Consider the following 10,571-nt stretch of genomic DNA (forward strand, 5'->3'; position numbering starts at 1 on the left):
GATCTGTGCCTTTTGGTGTGAGTCTGTCATTGAATGTGATGCACGAAATGGTGGATTTGATTATCCCGACTCGTGAACTTTTCTGCCAGTTTTAGCTACTTTGTCCTGAATTGCTTCAAGTTTTTAGCTTAAATGATGCCTTGGCTGTATCAAATTTCGTAGTCACAAGTCATCTTGTTGATTGCCTCTGAACCTGAATGAACAGCCTTGGCTCGTTCAGTTCTATAATCACTAGTATGTTCAGCCTTGACATTGAATCTGAATGAACAGCCTTGCTGTTTTATTCTGTAATTCCTTTTGATCCCTGTGACTGCTGCACTAAACTCTCACCTGTACCATGGTGCTAAACAACTGGTAAATTAGGATATAGACAGGAGATGTTTCTATTTTGCACTGCTCATACTGTCTTCAATACAACTGTATCAAATTTTGTGTCGCATGCCATGATCCATCTGATGGATTTCTTGCACCTGCAAATGACAGCTTCATGGTGTTGTCAACAGTGGTTGAGGCAGAAGGTGTAACCAAAGATGATGCAGGCGAAGCTGCTGCAGATCAGAAAGGTAAACACATGTTCACCTGTGTTAAAATCTTTTCAGTAGATTTAAACAACCATGAAATCCTAGCTGAGGGCGTGAGGAGACTGAATGTTTTTGCAACAGAAGGTCCTTCTCTGAACTGTCGAACGTGTTTTTGCTCTAACATGTCTTAAGATCCATTTACACATAATTCTGTTGGCATCTAGTTTATTGTTTACATGTACCCATATCCGGTAGGGACAAGGAAGCTCTAAAGTACTTTAGGGATATCGAATGATACATAATTGGTGAGCCAAAGGGTTTCAAGCTTGAATTTCACTTCAATACTAATCCAATCTTTTAAGAATGAATTGCTTACAAAAAGAAGATGAACCAGTCCTAGATAAAGCCATTAGGTAATTATTATTTCAACTCACATGCTCTATTTGTATTATTGTTTTTTCCACTATTTTTATGTTTAGGTGTCTAGTACTAAATTTCTCCTTGGAAGCGCTTGACATAGAAGGTGCTAAAAAAAGAAGCCAAAGGAGGTGTCAAAGAACGATATACCTATCACCACGCCACTGCCTATCATGAAAACTGAAAATTGTGAGAGCTTCTATAAATTCTTTGGGCTCCATGCGTGTGCTAGTGCTTTGTAAAGCTCATTGTATTTCTTGCCATGGTGTTTGTGTTATGCCTCATCTGATATTAGTGTTACCACCTATGGTCATCAGCAATTGTTTTGGTCTCATCCAATGCAAGTGCTTTCTCATTGCTTTTATTCCTTGCATGTATGCGACCCTGTCCTCAGATCCCAACTTGTGAGATTGCCGAAAAAGGGTTTCCCCCCGCCTTGTATTCCAAAGCAACCAACATCGAGTACAGATAACGCTGTGGCGAGCAGCACAACACACCAAGAAAAAGAAGAAGAAACAAATGCCAACCACGGCAGCTTGGCAAAGCGCGGATGACCCGCCACCGCGGCGCCCACCGGACTCAAATCACCACAGACCAAGGCTCCGATCCGCCGCGTACCAAGTAGCACCTCCAAGAAGGGATGCGACGCCGACGACGCTGCTGCCCGGACGAGTCCTCAGGTTTCCCCGGGCACGCGGAGGGAGGTGGGGGGTGGATACCACCGACACCCTCCAGGAAGGAATGGTGGCACCCGCAGGTGTCACCGCGTCGAGGCCGAAGCCGGAAGGGATTTCTCCCGCATTCCAACCCCAACCGCCCAACCGGACGGAACCGACCTGCCAAACCGTCGCCCACCACCATGCGCCAACGCAGTACCGCCACCACCCACGCCGCCTCACTACGAACACCACCACGAGGCCAAGAGGACCGGAGAGAAGCTCACCACGACGGGAGCAGCAACACCGACGTCGAGCGGGAGGGAACCACCTCCACCGCCGTCGTGCGGGAGGCCCGTGCCTCCGGCACCGTCGCGGTAGCCGTCCGGACGCGGCAGCGGGGCATGCCGGGCCACCCCTGGCCCAGCCAGGCCCGAAGCGGGCCCGTTAAGCCCCGCGGGCCGCGATGCAGCAGGCTGGCGTCGTCGTCGCCGGCACCCAGCCGCTCGTCGCATCTCCTCCGCCTCCCAGAAGCCACGCCGGAGACCATCTCCGCCGCCGGCCCGCCCAGGCCCAGATGGGGCCCGAAGGGCCCCGGATCTGGGCCGAGCGGGCGACGCCAGATCCCGCCGCCGCGCCGCCCCGCCGCCAACGGCAGCGCCGCCGCCCAGCTGCTCGCCTGCATGCGCCACGGAACCCCGCCGCCATGCCAGACCACGCCAGACCAACTTGTGAGATTTCCTGCAGGTTTTAGCATGTGTCCTAAATTGCTCTGATTTTTAAGCGTTCTTAAATTATCCCTTAGCCGTGTCAGATTTCACATTCAGTAGTGTGGTTTGCTGCGTCTGAACCTGAACGAACAGCATGTTAAAATGCTCTTCAGTTCCTTATGTTTGGCATTGTTTGATGTTCAGTACTCAGATGTCTGGGTACCAGGTAGCTGTTCCCTGGACCAACAAAAAATGCTTGTTAGTGAGGACTTTGCACAAGAAATGTAAATGCAGTTAAGTTATATAGGAGCCAGTGCATTCTGTTTTCATGTTTGTACCTATGTCTTTCCCTTCCTCTTCCTTGTTTTTCTTATTCTCCTCATTGGATTTATTTGCATCAGCTTTTCCATCATTTAATTCCCTAACACTGTATTTTTTTCAGAGCACACAATCAATGAAATGACACTTCTAACCCACCAGGATATACACCACAAGAAGAACATGGTAATAACATCAGGTGATGGAAACTAACTTATCACATTAGGCCATGGATGCAGCAGGATAAATAATTGGACATCCCAACTTGCAATGATAAATCACATAGAGGATATGATAGCACTTAGCAGCATGATATCTTGCAGTAAAAATGCTCCATGTGAATTGTAATCAACATCAGCAGTACTATACAATTGAAAGTTCAGACTTGAGTACTAGAGTATCAGGCATGTATTAAAAGTTAGATTTGTTAAAAGAACCGATCCAACAGCAGCTAGGGCGGTGTTTTTTCCTCTGCAGATATCTAGGGCCAGTTGAGACTAGTAGGAAATGAAAAATGACAAGAAAAAATAACCATAGGAAGTTGAAGCTGATGAAAAATTCTTTGTCACAAAAGAACAGGGGGATGTTATAGAGCTACCAAAGGACAGTGCTACAGACTGACATAACAAAAAAACTTGCGTTGAAAGAATGAACTGACAAGATGGTAGAGATATTGCTACTGGTCGAAAAATAGACTTTACTGTGGCCTGGTGAACCATAAATTGCATAGGATAAAGCACATGGAAAATAGGCATTCCAAATCCTAGTCGAGGCCTACCTCATGGTGCTGTTTGAGGACACCAACCTCTGCGCCATCCACGCCAAGCACTTCACCATCATGTCCAAGGACATCCAGCTCGCCTGCCACATCCGTGGTGAGAGCATAGGCTGCAATCCATGCATCGCCTTTTAGGTCCTTACCAGTGCAAATGTGTGCGCTACTAGTGTCTTGGAGAGTTTTTTTTTGTAGTTCTTTTTACCATATCGTTTTCATCAGCAATTGAAAAATATGTTGCCTATCTGGTTTCTGACATGTGCTTTCTCATTGCCTGTGTTTTCTCCCTTTTACGTGACAATGTCCTCCAATCCCAACTTGTGAAATGTCCTGCCGGTTCTAGCCTGTCCAACATCGCTCTGATTTTTAGCACTCTTACACATTATCTCTTCCCTGCGTCCGAACCTGAACGAACAACATGTTAGTATGCTCGTCTTCAGTTCCGTGTATCGACCAATTGCATAATAGTGGCACTATGTTCGATGTTTAGTGCGCAGATTCAGTCCCGTGCAATATTCCCACAGTCTGTATTTCTCACCATATGGTTCCCGGCTCGTTATATTTCCTACTGTTTTTAGCTAAATCACCCTGATTCTAACTTAAAGTATCCCTTGGCCGTGTCAAATTTCGTATTCAGTAATCTAGTTTGCTACCTCTGAACCTGAGTGAACATATGTTAATATGCTCCCTCAGTTCCGTGCTATATAACCGTACCAGTATGTTTGATGTCCACTGCACAGATTCTTGGAAGGGCCTCCTGATGATGTACCAATATGTTCATGCTTGTCCTCCTGATCGTCCCAGCTGGCACTGTGCCTCCAGTTTTTGTTTGGATGGCTGATGCAGTTTTGCTCACTGCTGTATGCTCGATCATGGGTCACGGACTATTTTGTTTCATGATTATAGTATCCTGATGGGCGCTGAACTAAGATGGTTTCAGTTATGTTTTGTGCTGCAACAATTAGCATGATCTAGTCCACAGGGATCTTCTAGGATTAATTATGTTACTGTATGCATTTTATTATTTTGTGAATCCACTCTCTTGAATGAAGAAGTGAAGTGACTCTGGGCAATTGTAACCTTTTGCAATGGTGTAATAAGTTAGGCCCATTTTTCTTTCTGTCTGCAAACACAATATTTCTTCCTCAATCTTTCCAAGGGAATCTTTGTAGTGATCTTTCTAGTGTTGTGATAACTTGTGTTCGTTTTTATCTTCTAGTTGAAAATTGCTGAAGATAAATGAAGCCACATCTTTGAGGGAGCTCCAGAGCTAGCTGAAGGACATGAATATGACAGTGGATGTGAAAGCAATTTCAGACTCGAATTGAAGTTATTTTCTTCTCCCGTTGTACTTGTAATAGTAACGTGCCTGTCAGCCGTTACATTGTCTACCACTTATTTTTTACATGTCCTGAACCTTTTTTTTTGCGGGTGACAACATGTCCTGAACCTGGAGTCCAAGTTTTTGTGTCCGTGATACCCATGGGACGGCATTATCATTCAAACCATGCAGGAGAGCTGCATTTATATTCATTAAGAGAGAAAGATGATACGATGTCAAAGAAGGCACAACCAATAACAACGCCCGGCCTGGAGACACGACTCAACGGAACAAACCTAAACGACATGAGGATCATCAACATGAAAGACGACATCCCGTGAGCAAAATACAACCAAACCCAACCTAGACTAGTGCAACAGATACAACACAATATTTTTTTTAGAAAAGGAGGATGACTCCGGTCTCTGCATCTGAGAGATGCATGCGGCCATTTTCTTGATTATTCTTGAGGACCTTATAAAGTAGAACAACAATATGTCTGAATCCGCCATCTTGGCAACATCTGCCGCTACTCCTATCCAAATGATGAAGGGGTGTAAGCTGGGCCACATACCCAGACCTCTCACCTAAGCCTAACATCTAAAGCCGGAGGCCCCGACCGAGCCATCTGCCGGGTCAGGAGCTCAAACCAGTCCGACGCACTCACATGTGTCGTCGCCGCCATCTTCCAGTGGTCCATCTTCAGAGCAGATTGAGAAGACAATCTTGGCAGGTCCTCCGCCATCGACGCCACCACGACGCCAAACGACGACCTCCACGTACGCGAGCCTTGGCAGGTCCTCCGCCATTGACGCCAAGATGACGCCAGACGATGACCTCCACCTAAGCGTATCCATCTCCAAGCAACGGACGTAAATCCACGCTAGGATGGGGCCGCACCACCGCCGTCGCCCACCACCCACAAGCGTCACCCAACCCCAAGGTTCCCAAAGTGGCGCCTTCAAGAAGGGAACGACGCCGTGAGCGCCGCCGCCGCCCAACAAAGTTAGGGCTTTCGCCCGGGAGACCTAGGGAAAGGGGAAGCAAAGAGATCAGTCCATACTGACGCCTCCAAGGAGGGGAACGGCGCCCTCAGGCGTCGCCGTCGGCGCGGCCGGTCATGGCCGGCCAGGGATATCGCCCGAACTAGATCCCTGCCACCAGCAGCGCCTCCTGTACAGAACCGGCGACCAAGAGGAAGCGCGGCCCGACTAGCTGGCCCGCACGTCGAACAGGAGAGGAGGGGAGGCGCCAGATCGCGCGCACCGACTGCCGTAGAAGCCGCCGCCAGCCGCCAACGACCATCAGATCCCGCCGCCCGCGCGGCCGGGGCGCCAGATCCACCGCCAGCACGGCTGCTAGCCGGCCGTGCCTTGCCAATGAAGCCGCCGCTCCAGATCCGGGGTTCCCCACGCAGAGGCAGGGCAACTGAGGCCCCGCCGCCACCATCCTTGGCGCCCCGGGCTTGCCCGACGGCTGCCTCAGGCGGCGGCGAGGAAAGGAAGGGGGGGGGGGGGGAATGAGGAGGAGGGGCGGCTAGAGATACAACACAACTACGTATACAAGGCAAAAAGCAAAAACAAACCACTGTAAGATCTGAACCCAGCCCCAAAGAGAAACGACCTAAGCTCGACTATCATAACGACAACGCCGACTGAAGTACAGGCATCACAGGGACATAGTAGTATCTACCACAAGCCTTGAGCCGAAACCCTTGCATGCACCAGCGGAATGAATGTAGGGTATCAGCATGGATCGGTTCATCAGCTGAAACTTCCCGATCCTGCTTACGCCGTACGCACACCGTTCCACCTCTAGAACCAAGTCAACTTCTAAGTCCATTATTAATACGGGCCAATTAACATCCGCACGTTTCGCGCTAGGTTAACGAGGCGCCGCGTGGTGTGATGATTCAGGTGGATGATCGTCGCAGGCGGCAAGGCGAGACAGAGCTGCAACGACGGCGCCAATGGGGGATCTCATGGCCGGCCGTTGGTGGATGCACATGGAAGCAACTTTCAGTGCCTTGTGCAAATCCATGGACGGATACCGGTCCTGCAGCGCCGGGTCTGCCATCCAGCGGAACTGGCTCCTGTCCTTCATCAACCGTGTGGCCTGATCCAACAGGCCAAACAAATCAACAAAAACCAGCAAATATGTGAACCACGGGCTTGGCTATAGTTAACTTACCCATATGCCAAGGTTCCGATCCTCGGCGACGGCCTGGGCGGGGTCGAAGGGGGTCCGTCCCGTGATCAACTCCAGCAGCACGCCGCCGAAGCTGTACACGTTCGACTTGGTGGTCACCCTCCCAGTAGCTAACATCTCGGGGGCAATATTAGTACTTAGCGTGAAGGTCTCTTCCTCTGCAGCTAGCTGGTGAAGCTTTGCCAAACCATACTGCGACAGCTTTGGGTGGTAGCCATCTCCGAGCAAGATGTCCGAGCTACTCATGGGTTTGCGGTACACCACACCTTGGTGGTGCAGATACTCCAAACCCTTGGCCACGCCGGCAGCTATGTTTATCCTTGTGTTCTAGTCTAGCAGTGCTTTGCCAGGAGACCGATCTGTTGAGCACAAGATCGATCCGGTGGTTAGTTAATCAACACGGACTCAAGCGATTGAATCGTGGGCAAAATTAATTTACTGGGTTTTGGTATACCAATAAATACCATGGAGGTGATTTTGGAGAGAACCCAATGGCATGTACTCGTGAACCAAGATCCCGCGATTGCCGTCCGCGCAGAAGCCAACGAGGTTGACGACATTCGGGTGGCGCAGCGAGCTCAGCGTCAGGACACGGGCAAGAAACTCCTTGTTGAGTTGCTCTGATGATGATGATGATGATGATGATGATCCACTAGGATCAAAGGCATGCTGCACTTTATAGCAACAACCTAAAACGAATATTGTATGATGACCCACTCATACATCAATTTCCGCCTCATGCACGTCGATCATGACATCATGCATGGTACATACTATATGAAACTAAGTGAAGTATGGATTAGCTAGCTAGCCAGGATCATCACCTGATTGAGGCTCCTAGGTAGCCTTTGTAGAGACTCGCCTGCCGAATGATGCGGAAGTCGTCTCTGAAGTTTCTGGTCGCCGCGGCGAGCTCGTCGAAGGCCAAGGTTCGTGCCGCGGTGGCGGCCACGCTGCTGCTGCTGCTGTGGGAATCAGCCCGGGGAGGCGGTGGGACTTCCTTCCTTGCCCCCGGGCAGAGGAAGCTGCTGGAACCACCCATCGCCGGCGGAGAGGAGGAGCCACCGCAGTGCTTGAAGGAGAAAGTTTGCAAGGAAGGAGCTAGTAACTACTCTCAGCCACCGCACCACTACTGGTGGCTTGTGGCCTTAAGTGGCCAGCACCGCTTGCCGAAGACGGAAACCACCAACAACTTGAAAGCGCGTCTACTCGATCACTTTTCCGAAAACGGAAACCAGCAACGACCAGCAAGTAGCACAGTACAGTACATCATATTTGACGAGATCTTTGGGTGCATAGAATTGACAATAAGTAATGTACATCATTTTTTGTCCAAACGATTTTCCAGAATGCAATATGCACTAAAATTAAATACCCATTAATTAATGATTGTATATTTCTTAGCTAAAATATAATTTAACTTAAGAGTGAGGATTTGGTCCCCGAGTGTTTTGTTACCCACTCCATCCATCCGACCAACAATCTGTTCGCTGTACTCCCTCTATTAAGGCCTCTTTGATTCGAGCTGTCGTTGGGTCCCACACCGCATCAGTGTTGCCGCACCTCGACTACAGAGAGGCCCTTCCCACTAGTGGACCTCGTGTCGCCCCTCCATGACAACCCGGGGGCGAAACCCTAGCGCCGCCATACCAGCTCTCCCTCCCTTCCCATCAACTCACCGCAACCTGAGGGGGTCGTCGGGCGGGCCGCGCGACCGTCGCGGAAAGTGGCAGCGACGCTCTTCTCCACCCCATGTTCCGCGTGGGAGGCTCCTGCATCTGAGGTGGCGGCTTCAGCGGTGAGGGTGATGCCTCCCTACAACAGTTGGCGGGCATTGATGCTAAGGGACGCCCCCTTGGTCGCGCGTGTGGCGAGGCGGTGGTGGATGTGGGTCATGGCGCGAGGGCCATCTCCGTTGGCTCCTAGTGCAAGATTTGGAGATGGTGGCTTCTCGGCGTGCAGCTCGGCCATCCCTGCCTACCCGGGATTTCAGCGGCCTCTTGTTCGCCATCTCTGGTGGTTGGACAACGTGCTTGGGGCTGGGGATTTTGACCTAGGGAAACCCTTAATCAGCAATGATGGCCATAATGTCGACAGTATTGAGGGTGCCATCCTCCTACTTGTAGGCATCATCGAGGTCCGCCCCTTGCCTCCCCTCCCATGTGTGTCCCTCGTGAAAACAAAAAATCCCTTAGATTTGGGCGGCGGCTCGCGCCGTCACCTTCTTGAAGGAGTCACCTTTGGACAATGGGTAGGGGGTGGAGGTGATGGGCAAGGCTCTCACGCGTGTGTTTGGCCGCTAATGGCGAATAGTGTGCTCTTCAATAGTGCGACAACCTAGTGGCAAGTCAGGTTCCTGTCGGAGCTCCGTCTGTGTCCCGTGGCGTGGTGCACTTCTTTTCACTGCGTCTTCTTTGGTGATTTGTCCGACATCTTGGGTCATGTGCCGTGGTTTGCTTAGAAGGCGAGTGACACGATGTCTAAGGTTGCTTCATGGGGTGAGGCGCTCGTGCATGTCATCCTTCCCTGTGCCACCGGTTGGTCCATGTCCATGAATACTTTGGCGGAGCATCTGCCATGCTGACGGTGCAGCGCCCTGTGAACCAGGACGAGAGGGCACGCCGACCTTCTTCAGAGGCGGAGGCGGATGGCGTAAGGACATGACACATGGGCTTCCGCCGGCAGCGAGCCACCTCCCTGGCTTCGTCTCCTCTCCGACACGATCTTGACGTCGGCCGAAGGCATCGTTGTTCAAGCTTCCGAGTTTGTGATCTACGGTGTCTGTTAGCCGGCTCTTAGTTTCATGTATCTTCCACTATTTGTGTTGTTGTGTGGGCTTCTGGGGATGTAAGGGCGTCATTGAGTTAACGCCACTCGGCCTTGTTTCTGGAGAAAGGCCTCTTCGATTCACAAGAATTAAAAAATGCGGGAATAGGAAATACGTAGGAATAGAGTAGCATGCCACCTTGAATACAACATGATTGTAAGAGTGTTTGATTGTGCACATGAAAAAATGTAGGATTCTTTTAAAGAGGTTTAAGTGAATGAAAAAAGTTTCAATGAAATTGCAAATGAATCGTAAGGAAACAAATTCCATCGTATGCAATCATATGAATCAAAATAACCTGCATAGGAAAAGTTCCTAAGGATTGAAATCCTTCAAAATTCCTTTGAGAATCCTTGAAATCAAAGAAGCCCCAGAGTGTAACTCTAGCGACAAGTTACATAACAAGAAGTAAAAGATGTTGCTTAGAGCATCTCCAGCCGTGCCCCCCAACAGGCCCCCCAGGCCCCTTTTTCGGTGCCGGCGCCCAAAAAACGGCCCAGTCGCGCCCTAGGAGCCCATTTTTCGCCAGTTAGGCCCAAAACTGGCGCCGGCGGACCCAGGCCGAACCCGGCGCGCTGGGAGGCGACCGGGGGCGCCGGGGCGATCGTTTTTGGCGCGAAAGAACGGCGGGCCCGCCGAGTCAGTGACCAGCGCCTCGTCATCCTCACATCGCCTCGGTTTCCGGCGGGAAATCAATGCCAAGGCTGCCGCCGGTCAGCCTTCTATTGATTCCTCACGGAAGCCCATCTCCGGCATGAAGCCAACTACCCAGCGCCTCCCGACATGCGCGCGCCGGGGGCGTCCCCGTCCCCCCGCTG

General features: G+C 50.7%; 1 pseudogene; it reads right to left on the reverse strand.

Moving 5' to 3' along the window:
- Positions 1-6,362: 6,362 nt before the first annotated feature.
- On the reverse strand, positions 6,363-7,968 carry LOC109732734 (probable serine/threonine-protein kinase PBL7; annotated as a pseudogene).
- Positions 7,969-10,571: the final 2,603 nt, after the last annotated feature.

The sequence above is a fragment of the Aegilops tauschii genome, chromosome 1, assembly GCF_002575655.3.
Source record: "Aegilops tauschii subsp. strangulata cultivar AL8/78 chromosome 1, Aet v6.0, whole genome shotgun sequence".
NCBI classification, from domain to species: domain Eukaryota; kingdom Viridiplantae; phylum Streptophyta; class Magnoliopsida; order Poales; family Poaceae; genus Aegilops; species Aegilops tauschii.